This window comes from Miscanthus floridulus, chromosome 8 (genome assembly GCF_019320115.1).
Source record: "Miscanthus floridulus cultivar M001 chromosome 8, ASM1932011v1, whole genome shotgun sequence".
In the NCBI taxonomy this organism is placed as follows: Eukaryota; Viridiplantae; Streptophyta; class Magnoliopsida; order Poales; family Poaceae; genus Miscanthus; species Miscanthus floridulus.
Genome location: NC_089587.1, coordinates 142,042,978 through 142,060,929, shown reverse-complemented (window position 1 = coordinate 142,060,929; position 17,952 = coordinate 142,042,978). Strand labels below are relative to the sequence as shown.

Below are 17,952 nucleotides of genomic sequence, written 5' to 3'. Positions count from 1 at the left end.
CCGCGAAAAATACTCTAAAAGCTCTGAAAAGTCGGGGAAAATTCCCAGAGACATTATGGAACATGAGGAACCCAAATAAAGTATTTGTAACCCATGATAAGATAATTTGGAGCATCTAAAAATTAAATTATGCTCACAGACAAGTAGGAACAAATTCCAGAAAAAGCTAGAAAATTTTCTCGAGAAGATTGTAGAGATTGATTGACAGACGAGGAACTAAAAGGAGTGATTTGCATTACATAGAAAAGATTTTAGGAAGCTCTGAATGAAAACTTCAGCCGAGAAACAAAGAATTTGATTGTAGACAAAGATAAAGACGTGCCGAAGAAGGAAAATCGACCTACTAACGCATTTTAAAGACTTTGCTCACTCTCAACACACAAAGAAGCAACCAGCAAATATCACATCATCCAAACGCCCGTCAAAATTAGAAAACTTTGAAAATTCATATTTTTCCTATAACTAAGTTTGCGCTAGCTCAAACTAAACTTGGTAAATTTTATCCAAATATTAAAATAATTCATTTTATTTAGTGTTTTCTTTGCACAACCCAAAATCAGAAATTTTGGGGTATGACATGGATGTACCAATATAGAATACACCCAAACTGGAGCATATGACAAAAACAAGGAAAGCATGAATGTTGTTTTCACATGGGGGGAAATATGAGTGGTAGAGTTTGGTGAACTTTTATTTACCTCTGCATACCTGAGTGTTTTTGTATCGGCAGCATCTGTGAATGGAGTTTCGAGGTTGCTGCAGCGGTTTGCATGATTGCATATGGCCCAACTTAGGCAAGCCACAAGGCAGGGCCACACACACAACTAGTGTGTTCGGACCATGGGCCAAAGTGGTGAGCAAAGGTCTAGAACAGGAGAATTGTCTTATGGCTCCTTGTCTCTCTTCTTCTTATTATTTATTATTTTTTTCTCTCTTTCTTGTTTTATATCATATATATATATATTTTCTCTTTCTTTCTTCTTTTTTTATCATATATATTTTTCTTCTCTCTTTTTTTTAGCAAGACAGAACTGTCATCATTTTTTCTTTTTAACAAAGGTGACCGTTAGTGTAGATGGAACATGTGGTGGGGTTCTCACCATCCTTCTCCCACACTTGGACTTTTGTGTAAAAGTCAAGTGTGTGTAGTCAAGTTCTCCTTTTTGAGCATGTTCCATTACCAGAGAGCACCATGGTGTATAATTGATACAGCTCCTCATGTTCTCATGCATTCACTACAAGGTTCTACCTCTAATGCCACGCCACATGATTATAACACCACTAATTTGGTTGCCATAGGTGGGTCATATTGCAACCTTTTCAAAAAAGAATGGTTGCAATATGTGCCTATAATACAACGGACTAAATTTGTTGCAATATGTGTGGTTTGTCGTTGCAACAGGCTTGTGCTACTGCAACCATTTAAGAATTGTGTTGCAATTAGTTGGCATTATTGCAATGGCATTTTTGAGTTGCAATAGTATTGGTTTTTGTTGCAATTACTTGGTGTTATTGCAACTATATTGGATTTGGTTGCTTTTGCTTGTAACTATTGCCATGGTTATTATGGGTTGCAATAATGTTTCATGGTGTTGCAATTGCTAGGGTGGTTATTGCAACAAGATTTCCAAATGGATGCAATAGCATGTTCCTATTGCCATGGTTTTCTAGGGTTATAATAAATTTTTGTGGCATTTCAATTGTTAAGTACTTATTGCAACTATGATCCTAAATGGTTGCAATATCATGTTAATATTGCCACAGTTTTTTTGTGTTGCTATAAGCTACCGCTGATGCAACGGCCTAAAAGTGTTGCAATATACAAAATTGGTTGCAATATACAAAATGCTCCACGCATTAGACTACCCTTGATGCAACGGCTTAAAAGTGTTGCAATATACAAAAAATGGTTGCTATAGACAAAATGCTCCACGCATTTCTAAATAATGTATTCTATTGACAAAAAAATGTTCCACAGAGGATTTGATCCTAGAAACTAAAGTACAAGCAAACACTCATCTACCACTGGGCTACTGAGGTGTGTTCGACATTAAGTCACCTTTATATTACTTGTTTACATGACGAAGATGTCTAATTCACTTCATATGTCAACAAGGACGATAACCATCCGCATCTTCCATGACAATTTCAGAAAATAAAAAAATTGTCCAGCTTGCTGATATTTGTGCTTATGATAGAAAACAAACATGAGTATAACAATTTAAAGACCAACTGCAGCTATTCATTATCCCGGACAATGAGATTGTTTTCAAAAAAATCTAGAAAAAACATAACTGTTGTATAAAGGATAAGTATTTAAACAAAGAAATCATCTTCTAGGCTTTCTACCGAAATGCCACACCCTAGACGATCATGTGAAACGCCGTCGCTCATTGTCATCTGGAGGGTGAGCACGCAGCCATCAGCCTTCGCTCGGTGCCCCAGGTGTCATCGTGGGAGGCTAGGCTAGCAACCATCATCAGGAGAGGCCAACGCCCATCATCAGGAAGCTTGGGTGAAAGTCATCAACTCCATGTACATGCCATATAATTCATCAATGCAATCCATAGTAGTATAGTCACAAAATATCAGAATTGTGTTGCTTGCTCATGATTGCATATCTCCTAGTACATCAGATAATTTTTTTTGTTGGCATCACAAAATATTTCTAACAAAAAACCATATCAAGTGTTCCAATCTAAACTCATCTTTTAAACTACTAGGTGAGGTCCAAAAAACTAGCTTCAAATTGTGGCACAAAAGTCCCAACTAGGAGACGAGCTTCCTCTACCACTTCGGCTTCCATTGTCGTATCTGCTAAACACACCTTGGGCTATCCTCTAAAGTGTTGCTAAAAGCCAAGTCGAAGGTATTATCCTACATTACCACTACAAGATGAAACTCCCTTTTGCAACCCATATATGTGTTGCTAAAAGCCTATATCAACGTTGCAAGGGTCCAAATATGGTCACTTTCCATTCTACACCATCTTGAAAATAGAAAAGCTCCAATCATGTCTAAAGTAGTACTAGAAACCCATGTTTCCAAATCTTCAGATAGAACTCTTTTTAAAGGATCTTGGCAATCTTTGTTCATTTCATCACTCATCCTGCATAGAAACAACACAATTTTGTAAGTGTGGCATTCATATATATCACTCCTGATCTCCTAAAGTGTCAAGATATCTGAACATCTATGTGGCTGGCTGATTTGTGAATCCTACAAGTTACAGAATTTTCTAGAAAAATCATAAGTTGCAGAATTGATAGAGTAGGTTGTAAGCAGTTAAATTATTGTCGATAGGAGATAGTTCAAGCAAGTAGTAGATCCATAATAGTGTCCATGGTCCTCTTCTTAATGAATAACTATCATTCTACAAGTAAAGGTCTAATTTTCACTTGTACTAAAACAATGGAGGCAAAAAAGGAATACCTGATAAAAAAATTAGACTTCTCAAAGATGTAACAGAGCAAATGACATCTCTTTCAGGTGGCTGGAAGTAATGGTAAGGGAAATAATATATTAAATCACATAGCTATGACCTCGCCCCACCAAGGAGAGAGACAATAAAATATGCTGCTCCTTTTTTGTGAAAATTACTGTAACAAGTTAACATTGAAATAAATTATAGTAGAAAAGAAAACCAAGTACCTAGCAAAAAAACAAGAAAGGAATACTAGAGAATACATAACTGCTAGGTAAGGTTAATATTCTCCACAACCTTGGTGGTTTGTCATCTTCCAAATTTAAGAGACCAACAAAAAGAACATAAAATTCTATCAGATAGCAGGACATAAATGTGTCATTCAAACACAACAATACAAAGCCGATTGATATCCATACAAAAATTATGCAGTTGGACACCTTAAAAAAATTGTGCAGTTGGTGAGCAATAATAGAAGGGAACATTGTGGCATTTAACATTATCATATCAACAGCAGAAAGTCATGTTAACATGCACAGACTTAGTTATCCTAGAAACCAAATTAACATTACAAATAGAGAATACGTGAAGGCACATATGAGCAGTGACAGAACTTATCAACATATACATAATTACAGCTCTCTAACAGACCTAACATAAAAGTTGCATAAGATTAAAAGTTAATGCATCATCTTGAAACCATATTGAATGGAATCATATAATGGGCTTGTGTTTATGAATTCTAAGCACCAATTAAACAGGGAAAATGCATAAACTAAAAAGCATACATACATGATAAAATGGATTATTTGAACTTGGTTCGATTCTGCAGTAATATTATATCGCAGTGTCCACCTAACAATGCAAGAGTCAATGATATACACGATAAATAGATTATCTGTGTACATGCTCACCATTCCCCCTGTTTCTGGGTCGATACGTGCAGGCGTCAGACAACCACATCTAGTTAGCTGCTTTCTGCAATGCTCCCATAGTTGCAGTGTCCTTTGTGCGAGGCGACCAAAATTACGACGCATCCACTCACTGATATGCAAATATGACCAAAATTAGAAGATAAAAATAAGCCGAGGGAATCTGGTAAAAATTAGGGACCCAGGAGGCCAGGAGCACCTTCAACTAGATCCAGCTAATTGATGGTAGAGGCGCAAGGATGTAATGATGTTGGGTAGAGGAACGGATCACATACCTACACACATTCTGCCTCCACCTAGTTTTCTGATTTTCTGCCGGGCGCCACCGTATTGCTGGTCGGTGGCTCGACGCTGCTCCAGCAACCAACCGGCTACTGCCCTTTCATGCCGCCAGATCTGGCTGAGCGGCAACTAGGGATCCCGACCGAGTGCGGAATGAGGAGCGCCGGGCAAGGACACAGGGATAGCGCCGCCGCCCACTGTCGCACGCCGGGCGAGCGCCCGAGCCAAGATCTACCGAGGGGCCATCACCAGTTCTCATGAAATTTTTCCTCCATCTCCGAGCAGTTGCCACCAACACACACGAGTAAATGAGAGGGGGAGGGAGCCAAATTTTATAAAGGAGAAGATAAGTTGATTGGGGCAGCCATGGGTTACAAAATTTAATCTCGCGCTAGAAAAGAGAAGCAGAAATTCTAGTATATATATATGTGAACTAGTTTATTTTAAAATATATTTGTGGCTATGTATGTGACCAAGCATACATATAAAGATTAAAATTTTATTTCTATTTTAAGTCACTTAGTGGTATTTTGTATTTTTAATAATATATCCAACTCTTCTCAGAGAATTTTGAAACTTGGAAAGGGACCAAACCACGTTCTTATTAAAAATCAAACGTATTTATATTTTTAGCATGGAAATTAATATAATATATTTATTTGGCTATAAAAATAATTTAATTATCATTTTAGTGAAAATATGTATTATAAACATATCTAAATAATTCTATCATGAACAAACATACCAAACCAGTCAAAGTGATATAAGAGCTTCTATAGCCAAAGTGATATAACAACAACTCCAAAATAGTCATCATATCTAGCATGATACCGGGTTTTGACTATGGTCAAACAACCTCTCTATTTATAATTCCAAAACACCGAGTTGTGTATCCCCAGTTCTTGGTGACTAGGGGATTTAGCAAGAATGATAAGGGAACACGAATTTTAATCGGATTTTATTTTTAATAAAAAGTTAATAATAATTCACTAAGGTTATTTTTTCAAAGCATCAAAGTCACTTATCCTTTTCAAACTATTTAAATTTTAGAAAAAAAATCAATTTCTATCCATCAATGGCTTATGTTCTATAGTGAAGCCGATGCTATTGTAGATCGAGTTCGGATTACAAAAGCCAATTCGATCTGTTTAGAATTCTGGTGCTAGACATGCTAATGGGTTAAAACCCCATACTCAATCAAACCCATACCATAACAAATTAACTCCCTTATTCAACCCAACCACCCACCCCATATTTTCGCATGTGTTTGGTTGTGGGACTTGCTGGGTTGGGTTGGATCTATCCCTTATTTTCTCGAATGGAGTGAACCCGTTTCTTGTTTGGTTGTGTGGGTCAGGTTCATCCCTGTTTCTTGTTTTTGTTGGAGACATATGGGATGTGGGTTGACATCCCAGCCACATGGTCCCACATGTCAGTCTCTATGCCCTCCTCCTTATTCCTCTCTCAGGCAGTACCTAGCAGCCACGTTGCCGCCCCCACGCCACCTGCGCTCGCCCCACACCTTCGCTCAGCCCCACACCCCGCGCCTACGCTCGCACGGCTTGCTCAACCCGCACCGCTGCACTCGAGAAAGCCTGCTCGGAGATGCATCATCGCTCACGCTTGGCCCACCACCGCCGCAGCTCGGCCTCTGCTCGATCCTGTGCCGCCACCCCTACTCAGCCCCACGCTACCTGAGTCTGCTCAGCCCTGCATCGGAAGCCGAACCCCAAAAATAAAAGCTCATGTTCACACCATAAATTTTTGTCAAAATGGACTGAAATTTGTTAAATAAGATTCAAAATGCCATTAAGCTAGTTTGTTAATATATGTATACTATGATATATTAAAAATTCAATATCAACACATGTGTTCAACCCATTCAAACCCACAAAAAAAATAATCCAATCCCAACCCATCCAACCCAATTTTCTATTAAACCCAACCCAACCCAATCGCTAAGTAAATTAATCCATTCTCACCCATCTAAAGTGCACCCACTTGAAAACCCATTTGAACCCAACCCATTAGTAGGCCTACTGGTGCAGTATATGGCAGATTAGGTTTTGGGTACCGTAAATCCAATGATAGATAGGGTTTGCAAAAATATGTTTATTTTTAAAACAAATACAATATTTATTCTAACATGCATTTGAAGATCATATACAAATATTATTGAAAATGCACATATTTATATATTTTATCACCGTCAGGGTCCTCACTCGTCGCTCCTCATAGAAGGGACCATATTCAGCCTGTTCACTTGTTGGTTTCAGCCAGGGCTTATCAGCCAGCCAATAGTGTTTTTCTCTCACAACAAACCAGCACCAGCCGAGCTTATCAGCTGAGAAACCAACCAGCAAACGGGCCGATTGACGATGATGTACTTCTATCATAATAGCACTCACCAAGCTAGCTCTCTCTCACCTTGAGGTAGCCCTAGTTATATACAGCAACTATATCCTACATGTAGCAATGAATGGACACATTTCCTATTTTTGAAAAAATAAAGAAATAATTCCATAACATGATTTTAAAATAATATTAGTTTGAAACAATAAAGTACATTATTTCCAGCATACCTAATTACTGTATGCTAACCAACCAATCATTCTAAAATCTTGAGAGGCAAACCAATAATTCTCAGAAGGCATGCAAAAAGTTAAATTAACACCTATATCAAACTAGGATTTAACTGAATACATAATACTACACGACTGCAGCCTTTGATTGTTAAAAATTTTAGCCAAAAATCAAACTCTTGTCTTCGAGCCTATTCGTTGGTTGGTTTCTAGGTTGATAAGTCCGACAGATGCTAGTTTATTGTGAGAGAAAAATATTATTGGCTAACTGATAAACCCTAGCTGCTGCCAACGCCACTACACCATAGGATTCGAATCGCCAAATCACCGGTACTTCCCACCATCCACAGCTCGGCACCACACGCCCTAAATTTGACTCCCTCTCTGCCCTCCATCAAAATCGCTCCTTTCCAGCCCACCACCCATGCCCCCACTTCTGCCTCTTGGGTGGACAGGAGCCCCTCATCCCCTTCCTCTCCGGCCGCCGCCCCAAATCCCAACCTCTTCGAACGATGGGCGCCCTCATGGCCTCACCCCTTCCTCTGATCCTCTCCCTACCCTGACCGATAGATCAAGACTTCACCACCTGGTGGCCGCCGCCTTTGCTCTCCCCTGACCAGATCCACGCCATGGCGGCCTTCTATTTCTGCCTTAGACCAGCCGCATCCCGAGCCCACGTGACGAAGCCGCCACCACGAAGAGCTTCACGGAGCCACCGTGTGCCAGGTTCGCCACACACCAATATTGGCTCAACATCATGCAGGGGCATCCACGTTGAGTGCCAATCACCGCTTCATCACATTCAGTAGTCGATCTGGTCGTCAATCCGTGGCTTCCTCTGCCAGTGAGAATGCCCCGGATCCCATATCTCTTCGACTCTTCCCCATGACTTTTGGTTGGGGTTCCATGCTGTTCATTAAGACCTAGTAGGTTGTGTTTTGTCTGTCTGGAAGGCGTTCGATGAAATGAGCATGTGCAACTTGCAGATTTATGAACATTCCCCAATGATATGTACAGCCATGACGGCTGCATTGTTAGTGAAAATATAATCAATTTGTACCTTTTTTATTTTAATAGACATTTGCATTTGGATACATCATAACTATCATGTCTTGTTAAAATTCTATAGTATGTGTTTCCAAAGAACAACACTATTCCCATTCATAGATCGGTGTAGAATATAGTGAAGTGTACTTTGGGCTTAGGATTGTACTAATGGACATGCAGTTCCTTGTGATAATTGCTTGTATGTGCTTCTCTCTACTTGGATTTTGCAAACCTAGACATGCTTAGAATTGCCTATTAATCTAATGCCAAGTGTTACCACTTGCCATGGCACAAATTGTGTCCCAAGTCCTGTCTAGCCATGATCTGCAATTTCTTTGTTAGTGAATTGGATGAAGTTGATTTTTTTAGAGTTCTCGTCTTAGTATATTGCTTATAGTTTTGCAATAGAATCGGTCTCTGTTTTAGATGGTAGTATCAACAGCCTATCTGACATCTCCCTACATCATAACTCTAAGCAAATAATCTCTCTCTCCTGGCTCAAGGCTTGGTTGCTTGAAGGCTTATTTACTTGACTGAAATGCGGAATGAATGAGGTACTGAAAGTTTATAGTTTACCTTTGCTTGTATTGTGACTTGACAGATAACTGAGGTTCGGTAGTTGTGACGTAAGAGGCATGCTGAATGGAAGTGAGCTTCAATTTGAAAGCAAGTATGATTTCACCTGTCTAATGATTTCTGCTCATGTACCCTTTATGTCATTTTAGAATGTGCTATCTATGTGTTTCAATTGAGATCCTGTGATCCCTTATAAAATTTAAAAGCAAGTATGAATTGATGCAGTAGTAGCAGTTTAAATGAAGCAACCCCATGAGTTTTATGAATTTTATCTTAGGATGTCCTTACGTGCAAGATGTTTTGCTGAAGCTATTATGTAGTAGAGTTGTTCTTTTTTTATCTTATTTTCATTGGTAAATAAATTTGTTTTTTTGGTTTATGCAGGCATTAATCATAATCTCAGTTTCCCTTCTAGCTGTCCAGAGCTTATCTGATATATCTCCTTTGTTCCTCATTGATTTGCTAGGGTCTTGTCTGAAATTTGAAGGGTTGGGAATCTCTCTCAACTTTTACACTATTGAATGATTACTGCTCTGATTATTTCTTTTTATTCATATGCTTAATGCCTCATCTTTCTATTCTTTACTGGGATCAAAAGAGGCCCCTCTAGTCTGAACTGCTGCTACCAACTAATGGTGTCTGTTTTACAGTTCTCATGTGATCACTTTGTTTAATTTCATATACAAATGACAGGTTAGTGAAAAGTTTGTTTTAAGACAAAGCGAATAACTGATCACTGTCTCCTTGATTAAGCAATCAAATCAAAAGGCCAAAGTAATGTAATAACTCTGTTGTCGTTACCTTTCTTTGGCCTTGGATTGCTTATGTTCTGCAGTACACACAAGTTTTCCTGCTTGCTCGGCTTAGTTAACATCATGCTGCCCATGAACTGAAAACTTGAGAACCTTTATAAGCTTCTACTTCTGCTAACCAATCATGATCATGCCAGCTTGTTATAATGTTACAGTCTAATTTAACTTGTCGAGTCTTTTAGTGGGACCTTTGTAGGAGATGCAACCAATACTATGAGCCTCTGGGATTTTAAAGAACCTATAGAAAGGAGTAGTCCAGACGAAAGTAAAGGTAAATTTAACATCTTGTTAATTACAGAATTTTCATTGGAACTCGATTTTTTAAGTTGTTTGCTGAAATCAAGTGCCATCATGAGCTGCATATTAAACTTGCAGCTGCCTATGAACTGAAGATATGGATTAGTGTAGTATTTATCAACAAGTCGGTAATGCACAGGTGAATTTTTTTTGCCACTCTACTACCTCTGAATGTTTCTGTATCAGCTTTGAAATTGTATATGGTTTTCGTATATGTTGTCAGTGTGAATGTTTTTTTTTTTGTATATAACTGATTGTCATCTAGGCTTGATAAAATCAAATAAAATCATATGGTAGATGTTCTCATTGTGGATGTTCTTAAATGAAGATCAATGTTGTAGAGCATTTTTTTATCATATAGCTTTTGATGAGGAATTTTACTTTTCAATGATTCTGCAAATTTGCAAACCTATTAGTCTTTAGTTTAAGATTCCAAATTGCTTACTTTGTTGAGTCCATGTTGCCAAAATAGTACAATTTCAATTTATCTGATGCATATACCAATGTTAATGATTCTTTCCAGGAGCAAGATAGAGTTTGAGTGGACCGCACAACTGATGGACGGTCAATGTCAAGCCAACCTTTGCTACAGTGCTACACATAGCTTCTTACATTTTTAACTATTCAAAGTAGCTACTGTGCGTCAGATACCTTATGTGTTTCAGTTGTTGTGCGTGTGTTATCAACTAAGTTTGACATTGGATGTGGTTTCATTAATGAGTTGTACGAACAAAGCATATTTTGGATTAATGGATGTCTAAATGCTTCTTTCATCATATATTGTTCAGGATGCAATTATTGTTTGAAGCAAACAAAGCGTTGCAATATGGACTATCGACAAAATAATTTGGCGTTGCAATATATGATATATCAACAAACAAACGGTGTTGCAAAAAACATCATACCAACGGAATAGTGGGCATTGCAATAGAGTCTCCAAACTGTAGCAACACAATAGTTAGCGTGGCAATAGAGGGTCCAACAATAGCAACTAGTATTGATCGTTGCAATAGAGAGGCAACCTTTAGCAACCAAATATTTACCGTGGCAATAGATAGATGCACCTATAGCAACCACAATGTTTAGTGTTGCAATAGAGAGGCTACCTCTAGCAACCAAATATTTATCGTGGCAATAGACGGTTCCACCTATAGCAACTAGTATTGATCATTGTAATAGAGAGGCTACCTCTAGCAACCAAATATTTATCGTGGCAATAGATGGTTCCACCTATAGCAACCACCGAGATAGCATGGCAATAGAGAGTCCATCTATTGCAATGCTATTGATGCGTGGCAATAAGGTCTATTGCAACACCAAATATCGTTGCTAGTGCACCTATTACCACACTTTGGGTTCGTGGCAATATGTATTTCTGGTGTTGCAATAGGGGAAAATATATTGCAACACCAAAGAGATACATTGGGCAAACCTTTCCCCATGGTTACTATGGCAACGCCTGCCAACGAAAATTTTTTGTTGCAATTTTGTCTTTCGCAACCATTTTTGGTATATTGCAACACTTTTAGGCCGTTGCATCAGGGGTAAAACCTTGTAGTGATTGTACGTCCCCTCTACTTCTTGATCTCTTCCTGAAAAGGTTAGCAACCAAGAATACCGGAAGGTGCATACTATCTTGACAACATGATCTTGCTTTTACTGAAGGAGAAAAGTTTATATATATATATATATAAATGTATATTTTAATATATATATATATATATATATATATATATATATATATATATATATATATATATATATATATATATATATATAATCCGGGGTATCTCCTGGCAGTGCTTAATTTATGGTCTTAAGCTTGACCATGGGAAGTTCATCTTGCATCTATAAATGGTGGTAATAGTTCCTAGCTTTACCACCAAACATTGGAGCATTATTGTTCAAGCTACAAGGGTTAGTACCACAATGCTACTGTGTGATTTGCAGTATTTGTGATAAACAAAGACATCTACAACCATCCTCCTAAAAAGTTTGGAAACGAGGAGTGATGGGTGGTTGTCTTCCTCGTAGCAGCAAGCAGCACTAAGCACAACGAACTCTGGAGACTCCAAACATAAACATGAAACATGAAGGGTCTCAAAAGCGAAACTTTCATGCTCCTTAGTCTCCCGAGTTGGTGCTTTAGAAATGTCCATGGCACAGAAGTTTTTGTTCTCAAGAGATATATCATGTAAGATCAGCACCGAATCTTGACCATTATCGAGAACAACGTCAAGATGGCCAGAGGCACATGGCTTGGGTTCGAGTGAGGGTGATGATGATTGTTCAGTTTCATAAGCAAGCTTAGGCGAAACGAATGGGGATATAAACTTCACCTCATCGAACTAGTCCTGGTTGGGATAATGCTTCGCCATTGGGATTTTTGGGTGAAAGATAGGAATGGCATACAAACACCCATATTCAGAATGGTATGATTTGGTCACTCTTCCCACAAATTATAGGCTCCTAGAGTTCACTAAGTTCACTGGCCAAGATAGTAAAAGCATAATAGAACATGTTAGTTGGTATCTTACGCAATTGGGTGAAGCATCAGTTGAGGATGCCCATCGAGTTCGTTTCTTCTCCTTGTCCCTGTCAGGGCCAGCCTTCACTTGGTTTTCATCACTACCAGTCAATTCCATTGCCAATTGGGCTGACCTGGAGAAGAAGTTTCATATATATTTTTACACTGGGACTAGAGAAAAGAAAATTACCGATCTTACAACTATAAGGCAGAAGACTAATGAATCGAGCACTGAGTTTCTTTAGAGGTTCTGAGAAACTAGGAACTTGTGCTTCTCCTTAAACTTGGCTGATGATCAACTAGCTGCTTTAGCTGTTCAAAGAATGCTGCCAATGTGGAAAGAGAAACTGCTGGGACAAGAATTTGATAACTTGGGTCAATTGGCTCAATGAGTGGCAGCGCTCAATAGCAATTTCCAGAGTATGAGCAGAGATACCCGATTCTAGAAGAGTACCACAGTGGCTAAAGCTTATAATCCATACTCAGTCGATGATGGCTATGAAGATGAAGAAGAAGAGGTTGCCCCAGCTAAATGGAATTGGGGCAAAAAGACAGTAATGGTGCCAAATCCTTGGGGAAGAGGAGTCGAGGAGAGCTATGACTTTGATGTCACAAAATCAGACAAGCTCTTCGATTTCTTGCTTGAGAAGGGGCAAATCAAGTTGCCTAATGGTCATGTTATGTTGCCCCCAGATCAGTTGAAGAATAAGAAGTTCTGCAAGTTCCATAACGCTACTTCTCATTCCACTAATGAATGCAGAATCTTCCGACAGCATATACAGAGGGCAATTCAGCAAGGAAGGCTCAGATTTGATACGCCTTGGAAAATAAAAGTTGATGGTAATCCTTTCCCAGGAGATCAAAACATGGTTGATGCTAGGCTGATCAAAGGAAAGACTAAGGTCCTAACATCAACCAAATCAAAAGAAGCTAGAACAGTCGATTCCAAGATGCAAATATCGGCCGACAAATATAGGGAAATTAAGAGACATCGCGATGAGCAAAAGAGCCAATATAAGTAGGGGGAAACATCAAAAGAAGGGGCAACAAGGCCGCGAGTTACATCTCAGATTCTATTGAATAAGTGGCAGCGGTAGAAGGAAAAGGATTATTAGTGTTGGTTAAAGGATCAAGAATACCAGCGTCAACTGGAAAAAGAGAGGTATGAAAGGAAGCAAGCCGAATCACATTAGAATTATCCTTTCTTCAGACATTGCTAGAATCAAGGTTTAAAGTTGCCTACCAGATATGACTGTCCAGAATGCAGCAATCAATATTGGGAGTTTAGGCAATCTCAAACCAACCACCGGTCTATCCATGCTCAAGACGCATATCATCATAATAACATGGATCGGCGTTTGAAAAAAGTGTTCATGATTGGCTTGGAAATGAGTTGTTGACCAAGACTAGGCTGATTATGAAGAAGAAGGCAACAAAAGAAAATATGTTTGGCAGGACAGCCAATGGTGTCTAGGAGGTTTAACAAGAATCTAGAAGAGAAGGGTGCAATGCTTAAGGAATAAAGAGTTGGAATAGGCTCAGGCACCCAGTAAACCTCAAGTATGGCGTACTAAGCAAATAGCCGATAAAAAGCAACCATCGGCTAATATCCAAATGGCTTTTTTGTTGCCATTAGAATTCAGAGCTCCGATGAATCAAGAAGTGTATTCAAATTTTGATGAATCAGAGTATGAAGAAATAGTTGCCAGGTTAACAGTTGTACAATAAACAATATTTGATAAACCAGTCAAGCATCGACACTTAAAGGCTTTATATACGAAAGGATGAACAAGATGTTGGTGGACGGAGGTGCTTCTATCAATCTTATGCCTTACACCACTTTTCGTAAACTTAGCAAGGGACCAGAAGATCTGATGGAGACTAACATGATGCTTAAGGATTTTGGAGGTAATGCATCTGAGACTCGAGGGGCAATAAACGTCGAACTAACAACCAAGAGCAAGACTCTACTCACCACATTCTTCGTCATCGATGGAAAAGGGTCGTACAATTTGCTCCTCGGTCGTGATTGGATTCATGCGAACTGTTGTGTGCCATCGACCATGCATCAATGTTTGATTCAATGGCATGGAGATGATGTTGAACTAGTTCGCGCTGATGAGTCTACGAGCATCACAACAGCTGATCCAGTCTTCTAGGAACTAGGAGACTTCGAGTGCTTTTTTGGCAAGTTATGGGAAGGAGGCTTCATTAAAATCAGCAATGAAAGCCAACAGTCGTTGCAAGCGATCGGCTCTAAGAGTTTGTTTTAGTAAATAGTCATGGATTCACGTCGGCCATTGGATTAACGAAGCATTAGTTCTGAATATGGGTTTAGGCCGACATATGAATGCTAAATGGAATCCTAAGTGCAGATCAGAATCAATGGATTTCTTAAACGAAGTTTTGTGGCACTTAATGAAATGCTTGACCTGGGTTGATTAATTGTTTGACCTTTGGTATGAAAGGTTCTATGGGATGTTATCCTGGCATTTGATCAATACTCGATAGCCGATTCTAATAGCTGGTACCAGAAGGGTATCGCCTCTAGTTCAAAAAATGAGATATGAGATAAAAATCTTCAAAGACATAAAAGCCGATACGACACGTATCGCCTCTAGAGCAAAGAATAAAAACAAAAATAGTCATACACAAGAGCATTGCACTGAGACACATTCATGAAAAGAACAGGAGTCTTTGTTCAACGGATTACCCTAGATACAATCTAATCAAAGACCTCGTTCACCACATCCTGGGTGGATGTGATGTCTACTATGGCCTCCGCTGCCATAACAAATTCTTCGAGTAGGTCCTCATGTTCCTTAGGACCGTCGCCCATTGGGAAACTAGTCTCCATGGCACGGAGCTCGTACCCAGTTTGGACTTGCACCACGGTCAGCGCCACTGCCGCACCATGACGAACGCCATGGAGGGCGATCTCCTCAACGCGGGTTAGGATGTCTTGAAGATGAGCGTCGATGGGAGAACCCCGAGCATTGATGGTGTCTGTAGCCACGTTCGCCGCTAGTTGGAGAGATTCCAACTGCATCGTCAGGGCTAGCAATCACAAGAACAAAAGACTATCAAGATAAAGGTAAGGGAAATCAAAATGAGGCATTCCTAGAATTCATCTTACCCGCCACCATGGCGTCAGACTCGGCCAGCTGCGCTCGGACGATGCTGGCCTCCTCCTTGGCTGCATGAAGAGCAGCCTGAGAGATCCCGAGGCGGATCTCGAGCTAGCCATTCTCCCAAGTCGCCTCAGAATAGCGGTTCTGAGCTGCCCTCCACTCATAGAGGAAGCGCTGTGCGTCGTCACCATTGTACAAATTAGAGGAATCCGATGATGAGGTAGGCGCAGAAGACATAGCATCAGAGGGCTCGCCAGCCCTAGGAAGAGGATGAAGGTTGTCGTTCATGACAAACTAGAAACAAAATGGAAGAGTTCATTACTATGAGTAGAAGATTACAGATCATTGCTATGAGCAGAAGTCATCAATCTTACCTCATGTGTCGGAGATGCTGGTTCATCGGCATGTTCTCCTCTGGGATCTCCTCTGCCGTGCGCTTGCCTCGGTTGTCCTTACTGGCCATGAAAGATGATTGGATCTATAGAAGGGAGAAAGAAAACTCCTATAGGGTTCCACAGGTGGAGGAAAGCAAAGGAATAGTTACAAATGGAGATGTGTTCGAGGTCGAAGCCCTCGACTATTATTTGAAGACATGAAGCGAAGAGGTGGGCACCTCGGGACGCGCAAAAGGCAACCGCAATTAATAGAAGGCGAAACACCACTTCATCAAGGCCGAAGAAAATACGGCGTTGGGTGATTGAGGACAGAAGATCAAGGAGTTCGCTTAATGAAGGTTGTGTTTTCAGATTTAATTAGATTAAGATTATAAGTCTGGGATCGGCTATATCAAATCGGATCTTTAGCCAAAACAAGGAGTACAAATAAATAACGAAGAGTACGATCAATTCTACACAAGATATGCATCAACATACAAATTACAAATTTAGAGCATCCTGGATGACTTTTAGTACTTCTAGCCGGGTAGCATCAGCTTATGTGATCTTTTGCTTGTATTCTTCGGCTGTTCCAGGAGTGTTCTCAAGGCTACTTCGGATGGCTCTGCTTTCTTTTACTTTGGCCAATAGTTCATGTTTCTTCTATTTGATGGCATTAGGTATTTGGGCCATAGTGGATTTGCGATGATCAATGGCAGCCTTCACATTTTCTAGCTCCTTCTCAAGTTCTGCTCGCTTGATTTCTAGTTGGGATAATTCTGGATCGGTCATGAGGGAAGAGTTCTTCAAATCATCAATCAATTGCGTTAGCTCTTTAGCCTCTTGCCTATTGGAATTCCCCTTTGTCACAGAACCGACCAATTTATAAGAGCACAAGTACAAAAACAATCGCTAAAACGATCAAATTCTCGAACTTGAGCCCATATAAACCCGGTAGTCAACCAAAATCTCGAAGGATTTCAAACCAACTTGCATACAACCAAGATCACAGTAATTCAACATAACATATCGTACGTTACAACATTTCGCAGACGTTCGCAAATAGATTACATCATCACAGAGTCGTCGTTATTACAAAACAAGTCTTGTAAAACATGCAGAAGCAAATAGTTTAACTTACACACCCGAGTTCAAATACACATACTGGTTTGCTGATCACAACCCGCAAAAGCATTCAGATAAGAGAAACAGAGATCATGCCCATGATCTAGTCTTCATCACCCGCCGGGTGTAGACAATACTTACAGAATCCCTAATATAGAAGGTCATCTGCAACAAGAGAGAATAAACCCTGAGTACGAGAATGTACTCAGCTAGACTTACCCATCGAAAACCAAACAAATGACACCAAGGATTATGCATAGCTTAATGTAATGGATCTGGCTGACACTTTCTTTTTGTGGAAAAGCATAGTAATAATGATCGATTCTTAACCTGAACTAGCAGTGACTTTTAGCCATTAACCTGTCATCTATATTAGCACCTGTACTATGCAATCATTTTATTAGGGTGCAAACATTAATAACCATATCAGGTATTTATTGTGGCAACCTTATCAGCATCATCCATTTAACCATATCGTTAAATTAATTGAATCTATGTTGCCGCTGCTCAGTCAAGTTCTCACTATCCAGGAGAGACGGCGATTCAAATCGATTCCTATCCAGCTAGAGGGGTATTCCTAAACACAAACCCTGCTTCCCCCGTCAGGGTCACAAACAAGTCACCGTTGGTACGATTCAGGAGTCGCGAGTCCGAACAGATCGACATTCTCAGAGAACCACTCTGCCAAGGTTGTTCGGGACTCTAACCCGCCTTGGACTTATGCCAATGGCTCTCCGCACATCCTTACTACCTCCAAAATGCACGCCACTGCTCACGTCCCTGGCCTGAGTCGAGCTACTAGGCTTTGCGGTCAGAATGACTTATCCGGCTAGCTAAGTGTTA

At 39.8% G+C, this 17,952-nt stretch overlaps 2 long non-coding RNA genes across 6 annotated transcripts; one reads left to right on the top strand and one right to left on the bottom strand.

Annotated features, from left to right (window-relative positions):
• Window positions 1-2,294: 2,294 nt before the first annotated feature.
• LOC136473604 (uncharacterized) lies at window positions 2,295-4,935 on the bottom strand. Of its 3 annotated transcripts, none has more exons than XR_010762691.1 (4): window positions 4,632-4,935; window positions 4,339-4,468; window positions 3,433-3,737; window positions 2,295-3,109 (listed from the first exon to the last, which is right to left on the bottom strand). It is a non-coding gene; the product is annotated as an uncharacterized lncRNA (long non-coding RNA). The 3 variants fall into 3 exon arrangements; XR_010762692.1 differs by having other exon boundaries at window positions 2,296-3,109; window positions 3,433-3,599; XR_010762693.1 differs by having other exon boundaries at window positions 2,297-3,109; window positions 3,433-3,493.
• A 2,670-nt stretch (window positions 4,936-7,605) lies between these two features.
• On the top strand, window positions 7,606-10,728 carry LOC136473603 (uncharacterized). Of its 3 annotated transcripts, XR_010762690.1 has the most exons (5): window positions 7,606-8,064; window positions 8,869-8,937; window positions 9,228-9,926; window positions 10,031-10,091; window positions 10,476-10,728. It is a non-coding gene; the product is annotated as an uncharacterized lncRNA (long non-coding RNA). The 3 variants fall into 3 exon arrangements; XR_010762689.1 differs by having other exon boundaries at window positions 8,869-9,926; XR_010762688.1 differs by having other exon boundaries at window positions 7,608-9,926.
• Window positions 10,729-17,952: the final 7,224 nt, after the last annotated feature.